Source organism: Strongylocentrotus purpuratus, unplaced genomic scaffold (genome assembly GCF_000002235.5).
Source record: "Strongylocentrotus purpuratus isolate Spur 01 unplaced genomic scaffold, Spur_5.0 spur5_scaffold_13, whole genome shotgun sequence".
NCBI classification, from domain to species: Eukaryota; Metazoa; Echinodermata; class Echinoidea; order Camarodonta; family Strongylocentrotidae; genus Strongylocentrotus; species Strongylocentrotus purpuratus.
The window spans coordinates 33,258,791-33,277,073 of NW_022145598.1; the positions used below are offsets into that span (position 1 = coordinate 33,258,791).

An 18,283-nucleotide genomic window follows, 5' to 3' on the forward strand; every position below is an offset into this window, starting at 1 on the left:
TGGGGGAGGGGGGGGGGGGGATGCTGTCTCTTGAATTCAAATTTTTCAGTTGTAAAAGTTTACTGTAGATTTTGAGAAAAAAAAAATCAATAATATCAACATGCTATTTTATTATGTAAAGCACAGGTATATACTGAGTTTTATGAGTACTTTATCTTACATTGGACATTATTGTCGTTTTTACTACTACCTGTATTATCACTATTATTACTGCCATTATCATGATCATTGTCATTATTGTTACTATTTGTAATATTGTTATTATTATTAATGTTATTAATTATATTACTACAGTATTACTATCGAACTACATCATTTTATCCCCCCCCCCCTTCAATTTACTATCCAGTTCAGCATCCCTAATATATTTGTCAGAACTTGACTTAAGATTAAATATCAAAAAACTATGTTTCATGTACACGCATTTAAAAGAACAAATGATTACTTTCATGATCCTCGATATATCTTCTTCTTCTTCTTCTGGTAATCTTCAAAAGGCGTTGTAGCCTATCACGAAGATGAATTAATACTAAAGATTACAAGTGGTGTGAGGAAGATAGATTGTTTCTAAGTGGGATAAGGAGAGTAGATGCCTCAGAAGTAGTCTCTGGCAGTTCTCTGGACTGTCAGCATGCACTATATTTGCTGGAAGTAAGTTCCATTAACTTTGGGACAGAGTGTTGGGCAAATACAAACTTGTCTATGTCGCTTCTGGCTTGGTGCAACTGGAGGGTCATGTCATGGTACTTCCTGCTCGTGATTTGTTAAAGCCCGTCTGTACTAGTTTGGTCAGGGGGATTAGACCACCCTGCAAGGTCACTTACAGGTGGTTATCTCATCAAATCAGCTCTCAATTAATATAAGAAAAAGAGGATCATGGGGGACCAACAGGCACCGATTAGGCATTGTTTGCTATATAGAGGGCGCAAGTAGCTATAAGTAGTGCAGTGGGAAAATTTTCAAGGGAGAGCAGAGAGACCATCGACTATCTTGTGCACCATTCCCAGTCTTCTTGCAGAGTGCCTTGTAGTTGTAGATATAGTAGGCAACTAAAGGTGCTGATCATCTCAGTCAAACTGCTGGTTCACTTGTGGTCCCCATTGTGAAGTAGCGTCCTGGACATCTGAGATGTTGTAGGGATCCCAGACACAGGAACAGTTCTCAAGATGAGGGTGGACTAGGGACTTGTACAAAAGAAGCCTGGGTATCAAACCTTCTGCAAGGGACAACCTGCATAATAAAAACAAAAAGAGAGGAGAAATCAAATAAGATTAAAACTGCTGCATTATATTGGATTTTCAAAAATAGATCTAGTACCTTCCCACTTTGTTTAGGTCTTGCATTTTAATTTTATTAACAAATGATAAACTTATGTCTATCTGATAGGGCCTTTTTTGAAAAGAAGAGTAAAGGTTTAGATGTATTTCCAATTATTTTAAAAGTAATTTCCAATTTATTTCAAGTTATTATTTGCTAGACTTTTGTGAACAAAAGTTTGTTAGATATAATGTAATATTTAGGAAAAAATGCCTTTGAGTACGTCTTTTAATATGCTGAGAGAATAAACTGTAGCAACACCATAGTTTGTCACCTAAATAAAAAGCTAGAGAATAAATGAGAATTACAAGATATAATGCAACACAAGATGACAGTTCCCCAAATCTTTGTATATAGTCCAAGTCGAGTGCGGTGTTCGCATGGGCTTAGATTATACAGTCTGAATATTTTCGAACTTCATACAAACATACCTTGCCAGAGTTCAACTTAGGTGTCCTGTCCTTGATTAGATCTACACCATAACATTTGATGATCAGGTCCTGGTGCTCTTTGTTGCACTTCTGTGATCATTATCTGCTTCTTTGTTCCATAGGATCTACAATTTAAAGAAAACATAAACTTAGTAAGGTTCCTGCTAATATCAAATGCATGCATTAGTTATCAGTTTATAACTTTGTTCATTTCCTTTAATAGAGAAAGAAATATCCATATCATATGTAGGGTTGGATCCTGAATCCTGAAAAAAAACTAATTATTTCAAACAAGGCACAATGACATGAGTAAGAGCAAAATCAGGGAAAGAGGGAGGGGGGGGGAGGAGACACTTTTTTTGTTTTGTTTTTGTTGTTGATGGTAGATCTAGCCTAGTAGTAGATCTAGATCTACATTCAAACTAAGCTGAATCTGGACCTGGATCACAATAATGACACATGTGCACAACTAGTCTAGTGGAGCAAAAACGAGACTAGACCCATGGCTATGGAATTCTTTGCTATGGCATAACACAAGCTATAGATCTAGATCTAATTGCCTATTTTTAGTATTATTGGTAGGTGGCTCTAGACCTAGATCTAGACCCGTCCCTAGACCTATGCCACATCTGAAAAAGGGGGCACGGAATGATTGTGCACCCCCCCCCCCTCTCCATAACTTCCACATCATTTATTTGATCCACCTACACCAGGCATTTATTTAGTCTTTCTTTAGTAGAATGCATTAGGCCTAGAATCTAGCCCTAGATCTAGGCCTATACTAGATGCGGGGTTAAATGCTGTTTATATTTAAGTGCTAGTTCTAGACTAGACCTAGATCTAGGCATAGCCCTAGGCTCTGCTTAGGCTTTGCTTATCCCGAATGTTTCTGTCTCTTTCGTTCGTTAGCCTCTGATTTGGGTAGGGTCGGCTGAAGAGAGGAGCCGACCCTACCCAAATCAAGGGCTAACGAACAAAAGAGACAGAAAATTCAGGCCAGACTATGCTATGAATACTAGCCTAGCCCTAGGCTTTACAGTAACACACTGTAAGTTATAGCCGCGCCAGCTCAGGAAACGCAGTCGCTTCTTGGTGGAGTGTTACAGCCGGTGTCATAGGCGATTTGTTCCGTGCAGGCGATCGGTTCCTCCGGAACCGATCGCCTGGATATGTACCCGCCGATTTGTTCCGGATTCGTAGATTCGTTCCGCTAGTCACAGGCGATCGGTTCCGGCCAGGCGATCCGTTCCGAATCTCATCAGAGAGCGTGCGTGCTCACGTATTATTGAATACACGCCATGGTACACCCCTAAAGCAAAATGAACTATTCTGGTCGGCCTTTGCAACCAATCAAACTTCTCCAAATTAGCTACACCAACGATTGCCAATTTGAGAACTTTGTATAGAAATGCAGATTCCCGTTGTTCAAATATGTTGATAATTGCGGCCAATGATTGACCACAAACAGCGCTGTCGCGAAGCGACGGGGACTGGGTGGTCTAGCAAAAAGGGCAGTTGTTGCCATAGGCTTAGTTTGCCTGTAAAAGCAGATGTCGGGGTGTTTTCTAATCAGGCCTTCTAATTTGGTTTGAATGCTGCTTTATATGATATCGTGTTACGTCAACCACCTATTACCGGGCTTCGATCATCACAGAATCTAATTATGCATGTGGGCTGCATTCATTGCAACAATAAATACAAAAGTATCAAGATAAAGCTAAAATTTATTTTTACCATGTTTATTCGACACAAGTAATAAAAATATACGCGATTATATAAGCAGAAACGTTCGGCCAATGTCGGATAAGAACGGCGGCTTTCGAACGTATCTGCGAACGAGTCGATCCAGTAGATTCGTTCCGAGGAACAAATCGGCGCGCCGATTTGTTCCGCGGAACCCGGAACAAATCGCCTACCACACCGGCTAGAACCGACGGATTGAAGATCATAAACCGCTCGACGAGATCTCATCGGCTTGGACTACCAATGAGCCATTCGCGCAGTCTCCAACAGGTCCACATCTACGACCGATTACTATCGGAAATCAAGCTATGAACTGAACTTAAAATTATGAGATATGTGCTCTAATGAAATAACCTACGGTAAAATCCTGATTGTTTCTGAAAATACTACCGTCGATGACTTAAATTAGAGTTCATTCAATCAGTTAATATTCTTTGGTCAGAAGAAAGAAAAAGAGGATGGGGTAGGGGGTTAACCGGGTAATACATTGTGACAATGCGGAGAGCCGCTCACTGCAATGACGAACACATCACAATCATTTCAGAGACCTTCACACAAAATGGATCTTTACTTACTTTTCTTGATATCATAGGATATCACTTCGATGCCAATGTTCGCCTGAAGATTTTCTGCTTCACTGAGATGTACTTGACAAACTTCTATTATAATAGAAATTCACTTAAAAGAAAAATGTTTCATTGTTCGTAATTGAGTAACTTGAAAGTTGCAGATCATACAACCGCCATTTTCGTGCTCAAATCGTAGGGAATTCTGGGAATGCAAAAAATGTTTTATGCATGACCTTATACATAAAACATTTTGTCGATGGCCAATCAACTAACAGTAATTGGCGTATTTTTTACGTCATTGCTCATGAATATTCATTGACCCTCCAAAACCGTCGTTCAAATCGGACAAAACCCCCATAATGCATCTAATGCAAAACCTATGGAATGTCAAAGGTCACGATTTTAGTTGGCCCTCTAGTCCTCCTACGGAGGACATACTGTGTATGATCGAATCTCTTTGCTTTAGAGGGTTTAGAGCGCCCTCTATTGTTGTAAACGTTATTTCTCACTGTGCATTTTGCTATAAAAGAATATTGTTACATGTTAATGTTAATAGCTGTGATGCTCAGCTATAAACATTAATTGCGTATTAATTAAGTATTAATCGAGTATTAGTTACGTTTTGCTATATTATCTATTAGTATTAGTGACAGTGGTACTATCCTCGGTATAAATTGCTTCATTGTATAAATTGTACAAATTGCTTCATTATACGGAGAGAGGTTTTAAACTAATGTCCTAACGTAATGAACTGATCGCAACTAATATTCAACCACTTCATCATTTCTTTCCTAATGAATTCTTTAAAATAACAAGCCGAATAACAATACAGAAAATAACTACTAACAATTTACTGACATTGTTAATTGCACAACACAACGCCACTAGGCTATCGTCGATCCAACAGTAAAAGTATTAAGAGAGGACCAGTAACTACGCCCTCTCACATTGCCTGGCGGAAATCATCGAATGACGATGGAAACGCCATTATTCGCAACAACAACAGCAACAACAACATTAAATTCATATAGAATAATAGGAGTAAGAGCAGTGTTTAATAAGGGTTAGACCAGGAGATTATTGAAGTTTATTTGGAAGTAAGAAAAGTATGGACGATAAATATTGTAATTGGAGTGGTTGATGAAAGATGTATTTGATGCAGATATAAAGAGATTTATAGTTTCCAGGATTTATCAATGTTTCTGGCCTTGGGATGTTCTGATATTTAAAATCAGAGATATTTTGTCTTTGTTCCATTGTTATGATAATAGTTTCATTATTCATTCTATAATACGTGCTTACTTTGAAAAGGGGAAACCAGAACAGCCCTATTTAGGTTTATGTTATTAGGATATTTGAATTCTCTTGATATTACAATGTACACGCAGGGACAGCGGAGCGACTTCCAAAGTAGGGGTGCACCAACAAAAAAGGGCACTTTCTGGAGAAAAAAGGGCACCTACAAAGGGAAATCTCAAAGTGAAAATGTACATTTTTTAGATTGTGGTATATACCCCTATAATTTGATAACATCATCAGGGATGAATCAATATTTGTTGCTCTTTATACATCGTATACACTATTGCTTAAGCTTCATACCTTGCAGTTTGGTGTGATGGTCGAAAAAATCAATTGCGAGGAGCAAAGCGAGCGAGGAAAAAAAAAAAAAGATTTGTGAGGTCGCAGTGCGAAAACTACATCTCATAAAGAGGAAAAACCCAATCCTCATCGGGTTAAGCACATTCTCATAACAGCAGGCTGAAAAGACCTTTGATAAGTAACACAATTATAACATCTATAACTGTGAGCGAGCGTAGCGAGCGAGCTTTGGGAGATATTGCTCTTAGTTGCTTGAAATTAGGGGCACGTTTAATGATGAGATTGAGAGGAAAAGGGGACACTTATCGAAGGGATAGGACACTTAAAGGAACACGTGTCAAAGTACAAAGGGTAATTTTCAGAGGTAAAAATGGGGAACTCACTAGGGATGAAAAAGGCACTTATGAGAATGGAAAATGGGCATTTGTCGACGGAAAAGATGCAACCATCAGATTTTGATAGGGGCATTTATGAAAAGGGGATAGGTTCCTTATTAAAAAAGGAAAAGGGGCACGTATCATTGTTAAAAGGATAATTATCAGAGGTGAAACGGGGCACTTATCGCATCTGAAAAGGGGCACTGGCCATATATGAAATAAGGCACTTATGAGAATGAAAAAGGGGCACTATTAATAAAGGGAAGTGTGCATTTGTTGAAAGAAAAGGGGCACCGATCAGATTTTGATAGGGGCATTTATTGGAGGGGAAAGGGGGCTTATTAGGAAGGAAAAGGGGCACGTGTCAAAATTGAACGAGTATCTCTCAGAGTTAAATAGGGTCACTTACCAGACATGAAAAGGGGCACTAGTATGATAATGAAAAAGGACTATTTTCATACGTGAAAAGGGGCATTTATGAGAAGGGGATGGGCTCTTTGTTTAAATGGGGGCACTTATCATAAGGAAAAGGGGCACTTATTAGAAAGGAAAGGGGGCAAATGTGAAAATATAAGGTGCGCTTATCCGAGTTAAAAAAGGGGTAGTTATTTAAAAGGAAAGGGGCACTTCTTACAAAGGAAAAGGGGCAATTGTCAAAGTAAAAGGGACACCTCTAAGATTTGAACAGGGCAATTATCAGAGGTGAAGGGGGCGCTTAACAAAAGTAAAACGAGGCGCTTCATGTACCCGAAAAGGGGCACTTACTAGCAGGGGCGGACGAGCGACTTCCAAAGTGGGGGGGGCACCAACAAAAAAGGGCACTTTCTGAAGAAAAAAGGGCACCTACAGTGGGAAATCTCAAAGCGAAAATATACAATTTTTTAGACATTGGTACATACCCCTGCATTGTGATTACATTATCAGGGATTATTTCAATATTTGTTTCTCTTCATACATCATACAAGATATCGCTTAAGCATCATACTTTACAGTTGGGTGGGATGGCTGAATATGCATTTACGAGCGAGCGAAGCGAGCGAGAAAAATTTTAAAGATCTGCGAGGTCGCAGTGCGAAAAATTACATCTTATAAAGAGGAAAAAAGCCAATCGTAATGGGGTTATAAGCACATTCTCATAACGGAAGACTGAAAAGACCTTTGATAACTAACATAATTATATCATCTTTAAATGCGAGCGAGCGCAGCGAGTGAACTTTGGGGGAAATTGCTCTTACTCGCTTTAAATAAGGGGCATGTTTAATGATTTCATGAAAAGGGGACAATTATCGAAAGGGATAAGACACTTATTAGAAAAGAAAAGGAGCACGTGTCAAAGTACAAAGGATAATTATAAGAGGTGAACATGAGGCATTTTTTCACCTGAAAAGAGGGACTCACCTGAAGAAAAAGAGGCGTTTACGAAAATGGGAAATAGGCATTTGTTGACGGAAAAAGGGCACCCATCAGATTTTTATAGGGGCATTTATAAGAGGTGAAAAGGGGACAGATCCCTTATTAGAAAGGAAAAGGGGCACGTATCATTATTAAAAAGGGAATTATCAGAGGTGAAAAGAGGCACTGACCAGATATGAAAAGGGGCACTTATGAAAATGTAAAAGGGGCACTTATAATAAAGGAAAATGTGCATTTGTTGAATGAAAAGGGGGCACCGTTCACATTTTAAAAAAGGGCCGTTATGAGAAGGGGAGGGAGCTTTTTCTTTTTAATGGGGGCACTTATCATAAGGAAAAGGGGCACTTATTAGAAAATAAAAGGGGCACATGTTAAAATTAAAGGTGTGCTCATCCGAGTTTAAAAAAGGAGTAGTTATTAAAAGGAGAAGGGGCACTTCTTACAAAGGAAAAAAGGGGCAGTTGTCAAAGTAAAAGGAGCACCTCTCAGTTTTGAATAGGGCAATTATCAAAAGGGGCACTTATCAAAAGTGAAAAGGGGCAATTCTCGTACCTGAAAAGAGGCACTTACTAGAGATTAAAGGGCACTTATTAAAGATAATTTCAAGATTGATGAAAATGGAAAATGGACACACTTATTGCAAAGGAAAATGGGACTTACATGTCAAAGAAAAGGGGCACGTGTCAAAAATAAAAAGGGCACTCGTCAGAGGTGAAAAGGGGCACACTTAAGTAATAGGGGCACTTGTCAAAGTAAAAGGGGCACAAAGTTCCTATGTAAAAGGGGCAAAAGGGGCTTCTTACAAAAATAAAAGGGGCACTTTTCCTATGTAAAAAGGGGCACTTTTGGGGTATCTGAAAAAGTGGGGGGGCACTGTGCCCCCCCCCTGCCCCCCCGGGAGAACCGCCTCTGCTTACTAGAGATTAAAAAGGGCACTTATAAGAATGGAAAATTGACTCTTATTGCAAAGGAAACTGGGAACTTGTCAGTTGAAAAGTGGTACGTGTTAAAATAATAGGGGCACAAATTAGAGGTAGAAAGGGGAGGGGCGCTTTTAAAAATTAATAAGGGCACTTATCAGAGTAATAGGGGCACTTTTTTATGTAAAAAAAGGCGCTTCTTCCAAAGTTAAAGGGGCACTTCTCCAATGTAAAAAGGGGCACTTCTAGAAAACTTGAACAAGTAGGGGGACTGTGCCCCCTGCCCCGCGCTTCTGTGTACACGTTAAAGGTATAATTTTTCGAACAAGAAATAAGTAATGATATAGAGATTACATGATAAGGTTAACAAACCTAGCTTGGTGTGTTGGTTTATTCAAGTTTGTGAATGTGTTGGTTTATATGAGTTTTAAATTGACTGTTACTTATTTTTTCAGATATTTACCTGTGCTGCATTGTACTATGGCAATCGGTTTTTAAAGGGCAAATTTACTCGTGTTATATGTGATAAAATGACATGTTTTGGGGAATGCATGATCTCCATGATTATCAGCATTTATATTTAATATGTAATGTGTCAGTTAGTGGTTACTACTAATGAAGGACTCATTTGCTTGTCTCTCTCTCTCTCTCTCTCTCGGGATCACACAGGTTTACAACCACGTTATAGAATAGTGGTGGGTTATCGTTACCTGTAAACATTGGTAACAAGGTTGACTAGTAATCAATCAGAGTCGTTATTTCAAAGTTTCAATTGTTTACTTGTGCAAGCCTCTCATGCTATACTCGTCATTCCTTTATACGTGTTGTCGATATATAACGCCCATAAATTATTGACGCCCTCAGACCATGACCACGCTGTAAGGTGATGCTTTTTCGTGACAAACTAAGTATAATATAATATAACCCCAACGTCCATTGTAATGAAATGCGCCCCAAAATTTAAATGGACTATAGAGATCTGGATAGAATCAGTCCTGCATGCACACAGTTTGAACTATTAAATAAACTCATTATAGTGAATCCACGGCTGTACTATCATTACGAACTGTGTGAGTTTATACGGTTCTGCCAGCATACAAATCCAACACCGAGGTTTGAAACATAAATTGGTTTTGATCGATTCACCAAAGTAGGCCTACCGGATACTCCCAAATTACACTTTTGCATGAAAATTATAACAGTTAACTTGAATTTTAAAAAGGCAACAAATAAAAAAGAGGTAAGAAACAAACAAACAAAACAACAACAACAACATCAACATCAACACAATAAAAAAACATGGTCCGAACGTTATTTCGTGGTAGTAAGCACAATTATTTTTTTTGCCCTCGAAATCTTGTAAAATCGCACCCCCCTCCTTTGAGCGTCAGGGGATGCACTATTATTTAACGTACTTTAAACAGAGAGTGCATGCTCATATCAATCAACCTCAGTTTCTAAGGACGTAGCTAAAACTTTTGTTTTTACGTTTAGTATGGTGCGATTCGACCCTAGAATTATTTACATAATAAAATAGCGCAAATACTATATGCCCTACAGTTAGTTGATTTTTAACAAGATATTGTCATACATGGAAAGCGCATGCTTATATTAATCTCCCACGGTTATTTGATTGATATTTTGATGTTGCGTTACTATTAATTAGTACTCATACGAATTTTGCCCGTCCTTTGACACAAAATCAGTTGCCATATGGTTGCATATGTTGGTAAAGTGCCTGTATTCAATCCAGACGTCACAATGCTTATCAGTAAGTATTTTACTTAGATTTTGTCTTACGTAAGTATAAGTCTTAAATGCGATTTGAATACGAGATAAGTAAATTACTTAACTTAGCCATTTACTTAGTAATTCTTCTTTTTTTTTTTTTTTTTTTTTACTTATGTTAAGTATTGAATTGAATACCGGCCCAGGTCCATATACGGCTTCTCTGGTGCTACAGTTGAATTTTTTTCAAAGTGATTCCTAAAAGTCATTATTTACAAACAAGAAATCAAGTGACTTATTTTATAACTTTTAGACCTATTCCATCAATAATATCTATGAAGATGTTTTAATAACTACTTTCCCACGGCTTCTAGAAAATTGAATAATTCTTGAAAAATATTGAAAGCGCGCAAACTGTAAATTTGTTCAATGTATTTGTTTATTATTCGAAGGGCTTTTTTCGATATCTGAACCCCGGTCCCCAGCCCTCGTGGGTGTATGAAAATACAGGTATCACTAGTACAATGATTTTAAAAATATACATCCATGTTATTGATGTTGTTATGGAAACAGACTATTTATTATGACTATAATAAATTAGTTTAAGCATTTATATGCCGTGTCATCGCTTTTAACTGATTGCTAATATTATTGAAATATAACCATCCTTTAAAGGCCCACTGCACTACTTGTAGCTACTTGCGCCCTCTATATAACAAACAATACCTAATCGGTGACTATTAGTCCCCCATGATCCTCTTTTTCTTATGTTAACTGAGAGCTGAGTTGATGAGATAACCATCTGTCCAGTGACCTTGCAGGGCAGTCTAATCCCTCCTGTAAACTACGGCAGATAATCTTTAATGATTTTCGCAATCACGCTAACAAATATGAAAGATGCATTTAAGCCTACTTTTCCAGATATTATTAATTTCAATGAGGGTGTATACCTAACTTTGATGTAAAGAATCTTAGGTAATCTTATCTCCAAACATAAAAAGCAGCTGTGCCCTTTCACAGCATCAAATAAATACAATGAGAACACCTTTGTTAGATTCACTGAACTTCTCAGTAAAGGGTAATGGGCTTTGGACAGTCGTATGGAATTTTTTAACAATATGCGATGCTGTAGCGATATGAGGTAACAATTAATATAAGGTAATATAGCCTTAGAGGATGGCATTGTCATCAGGGGCGTCGCTAGACCTTTTTCACTGTAGGGGGGGGGGGGTGTAGAGGCCATCGATTACCGAAAAACCTAGCCACCAACTACCGATAAATATATTAATGCCAATGTACCAATGTCTACAAATTTAACCCTATAAACCCGGGGCCGGGGGCTAATTTTCCTGTACCTACACATGTGCCCATGGTCATCCTCCACGACCAAGATCTCGTCTTGATTTCGTCAAGACTAGTCAGCATCGTAGCTATATAAAATTAATGTGCAACATTGGTGAACACCCAATCGCTGTGGCTCGATCGGTAAGAGCATTGCGCTTGATATATCTCCGGTTCGATACTTGATATGGCGATTTTTGGACTCCTGTGTTCTTTTGTTGATATTATAGTAAGGTTGACAATGTCATTTGACAATGATTTGTAATGATTGCTGGTGAAACTTCGGGAAAATACAAGTATTATAGTCTCTCTCGAAGTCGTCACAGCGGATAAAAAGTCACAGTTAGTATTGACTTCTTAAATTATTGTATGTTGTATGTTACCATGTATTGATGTTCATATTGTTTATATTGTTCAAGTAGTTTGTATCTTCATATTGTTATGTTGCAATTGTTTTCAGGGCCCCCTGGAAAACAGTACTTTGATTACTGACGAGGCTACTCTGTTGAAATAAAACGGACAAAGCAACAAATCTTTGCATATCTTTCTTGCTCCCTCGACGAGACGACTCCACCCAACAACCCCCCTTCTCTCTAACTCCAACCCTCTCCTCTATTATGATTCTACCCCCTCTTTCTCCTCTCTTTCATCTCCCCGTTTCTTTTGTTTCTTTTGTTTCTTTTCTTTTTCTTTTTCCCCTCTCCTCTCTCTTTTTCTTTTTTATATTTCTTTCTTCTCTTCCCTTCTCTTCTATTTCCTTTCTTTCTGTTCTTTTCCTTTTTTTTTTCTTCTTTTCTTTTTCTTTCCCTCTCATTTTTATCTCTCCCCTGTAGCTCATTTTCCCGACGGCAGTGCAATTTTACCAACACAATCCTGATGGAGGGGGGGGGGCATGTTGCACCCCACACCCCTCTTTAGCGACACCTCTGGTTGTCATTTTTGAAGAGTCTGGTCTTGATAATGGTAGTAGTAGTAGTAGTAGTAGTAGTAGTAGTAGTAGTAGTTGCTCTATACAGAGCAAATTTATTTTTCATTTCTTTTCAAATTATATAAACATCGACAGACAATAATAAAAGTATATAACAGAAATGAGTATTGAAATATCTTTGTAATGCAAATTTATTTGGTTACAGAAAATGAAGAAGAAAAAAAATGAACCTACTTGAAAGCAATGCTTGTTAGGTGTAGGTTTGCACAATGATAATTAAATTGTATACATTTATAACTTAATCTTGGAAAAAAATTACGGAATCAAAAAGACATGACAGACGATAAAAACATACAATTAACGAGACAAAAAACAAATCAGAAACAGAAGCAGAATGACAAGATGAGGATGATACATAAAGAAAAGAGGGGGAAACAGCAGAAAGAGAAGAAGAATTTAGAGAGAGCGGGTAGAGGGAGAGAGAGAGAGAGACAGACAGACAGAGAAAGAGACAGAGAGGGAGAGAGAAAGGTGGTTGTCTCTGCGGGGACAAAAAACAAACTAATTAAGATGATTAAAATACGGTATTACGCAGTCCCAATTCAAGTATTATATCAAATAATGTAAATGCCTATACGGGTGAACTCCGACTATTTATGCTAACATATCTTTTACTGGTGCATTTAAGTTATTGGCTTGCCTCTTTGTTTTTAATTGGCTTAAATTGTATCAATTTCTTTTGATTTGAAACGGCGGTTAATGACAATCCACTTTTTACCAAAACAGATTTAAGATGAATATGTGGATCTAACACATTGGAAACCATGCATGATGTATTGAATTTAAAGAATGATTTTCGAAATACAATATTATGTCGTTCATAGACTCATGTTTCATTGCACAGGGGATTACATTCAAATCGTTTCATTCCGAAACGGACTACATCCCGTACGGTGGTTACGAATTTGTTCATTTAAACCACGTGTCCTTAAGCTAAATTTCGATTATTGTAGATATGGCGACTAAGCCATCCATATTTGACGATCAGTGCAATTTTGTAATACTTTTTAGTGAATATTTCCGTATTTAATTCCTTCTGGAAGAAAGTATCTGAAGCGTTTTTTTTAAGGAACAGTTAAAATTAAATGTACATAATATATGCAACAACACAAAGCTAAAAGCGGATTTAGTCCTTTTGGGAATGACAGTCTTTCATATATATGTATATATAAGAGTGTGTGTATATATATAGAGGCGTATATAAATGTGTTTATCACATAAAACAACAAATTCAATTAGAAAATTACTCCATTACGGTTTTAGAAATGGTAATTAAACAGTTGGAATAAAGATCATTGTGATATTTAATGCGATATTACTGTTTCAAATTAATTCATACGATCTTACTACTACATTCAATTGTTTTAATCACTATATATATATATATATATATACATACATATATACGGGTCAGGCTAGCCTTTATATCTAGTTGCTTCCAAACTATTAACTTGTGTGTTCCACAAATCTGTTAAGTTACTTACAGATTTATAGTTACTTTACTGTTTTTTAGATTAGTGATACAAAGCGTCATCTGAGCAGCAAAGAAGCAAATCGACCGGCCTATTTTTGACTCTGTTTTTAAACAAAAACTGCTGATGTGACAGATAATTCTTGACAGATGGTCACACTTAAATTGAAAGCCATGCCCATGTTTTGTTTTTCATCCCAAATTTCACTGTCTGAACACCTCTTTCAGCAAGACCAATACTGGATGGGTGCTTGGGTGACTGTTGGATATGACGGATGCTGTAAGTGCTTTTCAACTAGGAAGGTTTCTCTGATACCAACTGAGTATCATTGTCGGTCACCTCACTATTATTCTGGTAATTTGTGAGTTGCAAACAATGCGTCAGGGCATGTGTTTATGGCTTTTGCTCTTTTCACATGGATAGCTTTAAGCCAAATGTTCTCATTACCAATGGTAAGGTAGTCATAATGAATTCTACTGCAGGAAACTCCTATGGATGGATTCGTGCTGCTATGGGGCTGTTCTGACTCTGTTGGCAATTTGGACAAGTCTCACTTATAGTTCCAGCTGTTTCTCCTATTCTCCTATGACGCTTTGCTGACATTGTTGACCAACTTGGGTGAGAATTTGGTTTTACCAAATATCCCTCTACAAAGTTGAATCTAATAGCAACCTGTCTAAATTGTTGTGTATGTGCCATCGTTTCGCCGTCTGTTCGCTCCGTTTTGCGAAACAAATGTTTTTGGAAGGTGGCATTTATCACAATCACATATAAACGAGCAATTAACGACTTTCTTGCATTTATTTATATTGCTCTTGTTGGGAAGTGTCTTAAATGTCTCCCTTACCTGCACGGGCCTCGCAGGGAAGAAAAACAGTGCTCTTACATATAACAGTTTAACGGTGGGCATTATGCAATTCGTTTATAAAATTAGAATAATTTCCGAAAAGTGTACGTAGACGTAGATCAGCCAGAATACATGTACATGTATTTAAATTTGGTGAAACATTTCAAATGTACCAATGTTAAAATGATTTCACTTGTCTTATGTATTTATTCATCTGTATATATGATTCATTTGTTTGTAATTCTAAATTTTATATTCATCAAATGAGGCATACGTAATGAGGCATACCTTGAAGGAATGTATTGCCATGAAGCATTATCTTGTTCCAATGACGAACATTCAATGTTAATACAAAACTATTCAGAAATGGTTCACCTGATTTTGAAAAAAGCAATCAATGGACCTTTCTTATTCATTGTGTTTCTTGTTTTGTTTTGGTTTGTTATTTTCTTAAGTGGATTTAACATGGCAATACTCTCTTTCCTATCCTCACAGTATTATGTTTTCTTATCTTTGCACGAAAATATATTATCTGATGACCACCCTGCCAAACATTTACAAATGAAGGAGCATTCCATTGACAAAAAAAGTACTTTCCACATGACCTTCCATATAGTCTCGTTCAGGCCCTACTCCAGACAGGCCCGTACATAAACATGTTATAGCAACGAGGAGAGAGGTTAATTTCGTTGCAATACGTTTGGCACAAGGTATCCACCTGTATCTAATTCATGTTGCCTTCGAACTTGCGATTGTGGATATCTTCAAGGATTCCAAGCGCCATCAGCCATTTTATTCCAATTCGGTTGTGGATTATGATTGATGTATCCAACGGCACCCTCCTCCGTATTCTGCTCGCCTTCTGTTCTTTTAGATGGTCCAGCGATTGTTACGTCAGGGATGGTCTCGTACAAGACAGAATCCGTTCTGATCGTCACCCGACCAACCGCAACCTCTTGACTGCCAGCTAGTATACGAGCTGAAGCTGCCGGTCTTACGTCAGCGTTGCTTCCCTGGACGGGCCGCGTCATGTCCAACGTAGTGTGGGAAATCTATTGGAGATGTGGAAATTAAATGAAATGTAAGCTGTGGAAATGCCTGGTGCATCTTTTGCCGCCATTTTGTTAATTCAAGGACAATATCATCTTTAGCGATGTTTGCGGTAACACCACGTATTATTTCTAAAGGGTTGGTTGGTCCTGAAAAGGGCTCACTCATACTCTATCTCTTTATTTGTACTCGGCACAAGTTACAAATCTATATTGACACTGGGCACAGTGGGAAACAGACTGGTTAAAATTGTCCAAACGTTATGTATCTTGTTAACGTCTCGATTACGAAGAAGGGGTTCAGGGAAGGGATTTGTCATGATGATACTTCTGGCTCTGTTGTCGAAGCTGCATACGATGGTAAACATCATCACGACCTGGGTTGTTGCGGATTCGAGTTGGTAAGTTGTCCTTCATCTTCCTCCCGTAAAGAAGCTCAGCTGAGCTTGGTATGCGGCTGTCAATGGGAGTGGCACGGATACATAGTAAAGCCATGTTGGGGTCGATACCACTCGCTTTAGCTTTCTTGAGCGTGTTCTTGACATTTGACCTGGGTTAGTGGGGAGAGAATGTAACATAGCTGAATCCCCACTGTGTAGCAAAGTCTCTGTATGTTGAGGAGTCAAAATGTATTGCATTGACTACTGCAGCACTGGTACACTCTTGAGGCATTTTCCGGATGAAAAGGGAACTTTGAGAAGTAATCTGCAATGATGAGATAATTGTTCCCTTCAAGGTGAAATAAGTCTGTACCCATGACTTGCCAAGGTCGTGTAGGTATCTCGTGCTGGAGAAGAGTCTCATGGGGCTGCGAGGGCTTGTACTCTTGGCAGACTGAGCAGCCTTTCACCAGGGCCTCGATGTCTTCATTGATCGATTCCCAGTACACAGAAGCCTTATCCCGAAATCGTGTCTTCTCGATACCTTGATGACCTTCGTGAAGCTTGTTCGGTATGTACTTCCTCATGGAGTGTGGAATAAGGATTCGTTCACCATTCAGGATCAGTCCATCCTCAACTGCAAGTTGATCTCGAAACCCAGTATCTCTGCAGCTGCCGTGGTAGCTCACGTCTCTTCTCTGGCCACCCTTTCACAATCACCTTCTGTAGTGCTGCAAACTCTGCATCCTTGGCTGTTTCCTCCTTCAACTGACTCAACGGTCTGGAGCAAACTGTACAAAGTTGATTTGCAGGACAAGGTGGATGTGTTCTGGAGGACCAAGAGGACGTCTGGATAGGCAGTCAGCTACCGGTACATCCTTACCAGGCTTTATGTAGACAGCTTGTATGGCTGTAGACGGAGAAGCATACGCCGTAGTCTAGGTTGAGCCGCTGCAAGGTGCTTATGCTGGATCATTTCCAGGGGCTTGTGGTCCGTCTAGACTGTGAAACTTTTCCCGTACAGGAAGATGTGGAATCGTTTACAGCCGAAGACCACTGCAAGCAGCTCTCTCTCTATGTTGGCGTACCTCGTCTCTTCATCACTGGTGGCCTTCGACGCAAATGCGATACCCTTCCCATCCTGTAGGAGAGTCGCTCCCAAGCCCGGTCTGCAGATAAGCATCTACCTGCAGTACCGTAGCCTTTTTAACATCGAAGTACGCCCGAGTTGCATCGTGACATACCTTGTCACGTAGATCATTGAAGGCAGTCTGGTGCGTTGGAGTCCATTGGAATTCAGCGTCCTGCTTCAAAAGACCACGTAGGCTTGCAGTCTGGGCTGAAAGATCCGGTATGAATGGGCTAAGGTAAGTTATCATACTAAGGAATTCACGAAGCTGGCTCTTGTTTTCAGGTGCAGACATTGACTTGATTGCCTCTACCTTGCGAGGATCCGGATATACGTTTGAGCACTTTCAACAAACCAAAAGAAGTTGTTTGGATTATGTACCAAACTATCTACCAAACTATAAGTGTTATTGGCTCAATTGCTAAATCAAGATTAGATTTTTTTTAAATTTAAATAAAGTGCATTAGTTTGTTAAAAGTATTATGAATTAGGAAAAAACATATCAAAATAATCTCAAGAAGAATTATTTAAAATGTGTTTCCAGTTGGGAAAATATTTAGGGAGTGATGGCAGCGTGACAACACGATAATATGACATATTTAACATGACTTACTTATATCCCAGGAATTAAACATGTCTTTCATTTGTGTTTTTCTCTGCCATAACGATTAGCCCGTGATAATCACTGTCTGACCATTGTTTACTCGTATTCATGATCCCCATTGTTTATGTTTATTACTTGAACTCCTTAGATTCTACACATGTAATCTCCATGTGTCCAATTGTATGTATCATGGGATAAATATACCAAAGGCTTCAAAATGATTTACTGTTTCCAGTGAAAGATTAATCTATGCAGTTGTTACAAGGGGAGTCCCGGAGCTAATCAAGAACCGGAATTGGCCTTTATCTTGCACATAGTTTTCCATCCTTTAGTTGGTGCTTATTTGTTTTGTGCAAACTTGACCGTGTCCAAAACG

At 38.6% G+C, this 18,283-nt stretch overlaps 1 long non-coding RNA gene across 1 annotated transcript; it reads right to left on the reverse strand.

Annotated features, from left to right (window-relative positions):
* Positions 1–327: 327 nt before the first annotated feature.
* Positions 328–4,444, reverse strand: LOC115923138. The gene is made up of 3 exons (XR_004063808.1): positions 4,067–4,444; positions 1,749–1,873; positions 328–1,230 (listed from the first exon to the last, which is right to left on the reverse strand). It is a non-coding gene; the product is annotated as an uncharacterized LOC115923138 (long non-coding RNA).
* Between the last annotated feature and the right edge of the window lie 13,839 nt (positions 4,445–18,283).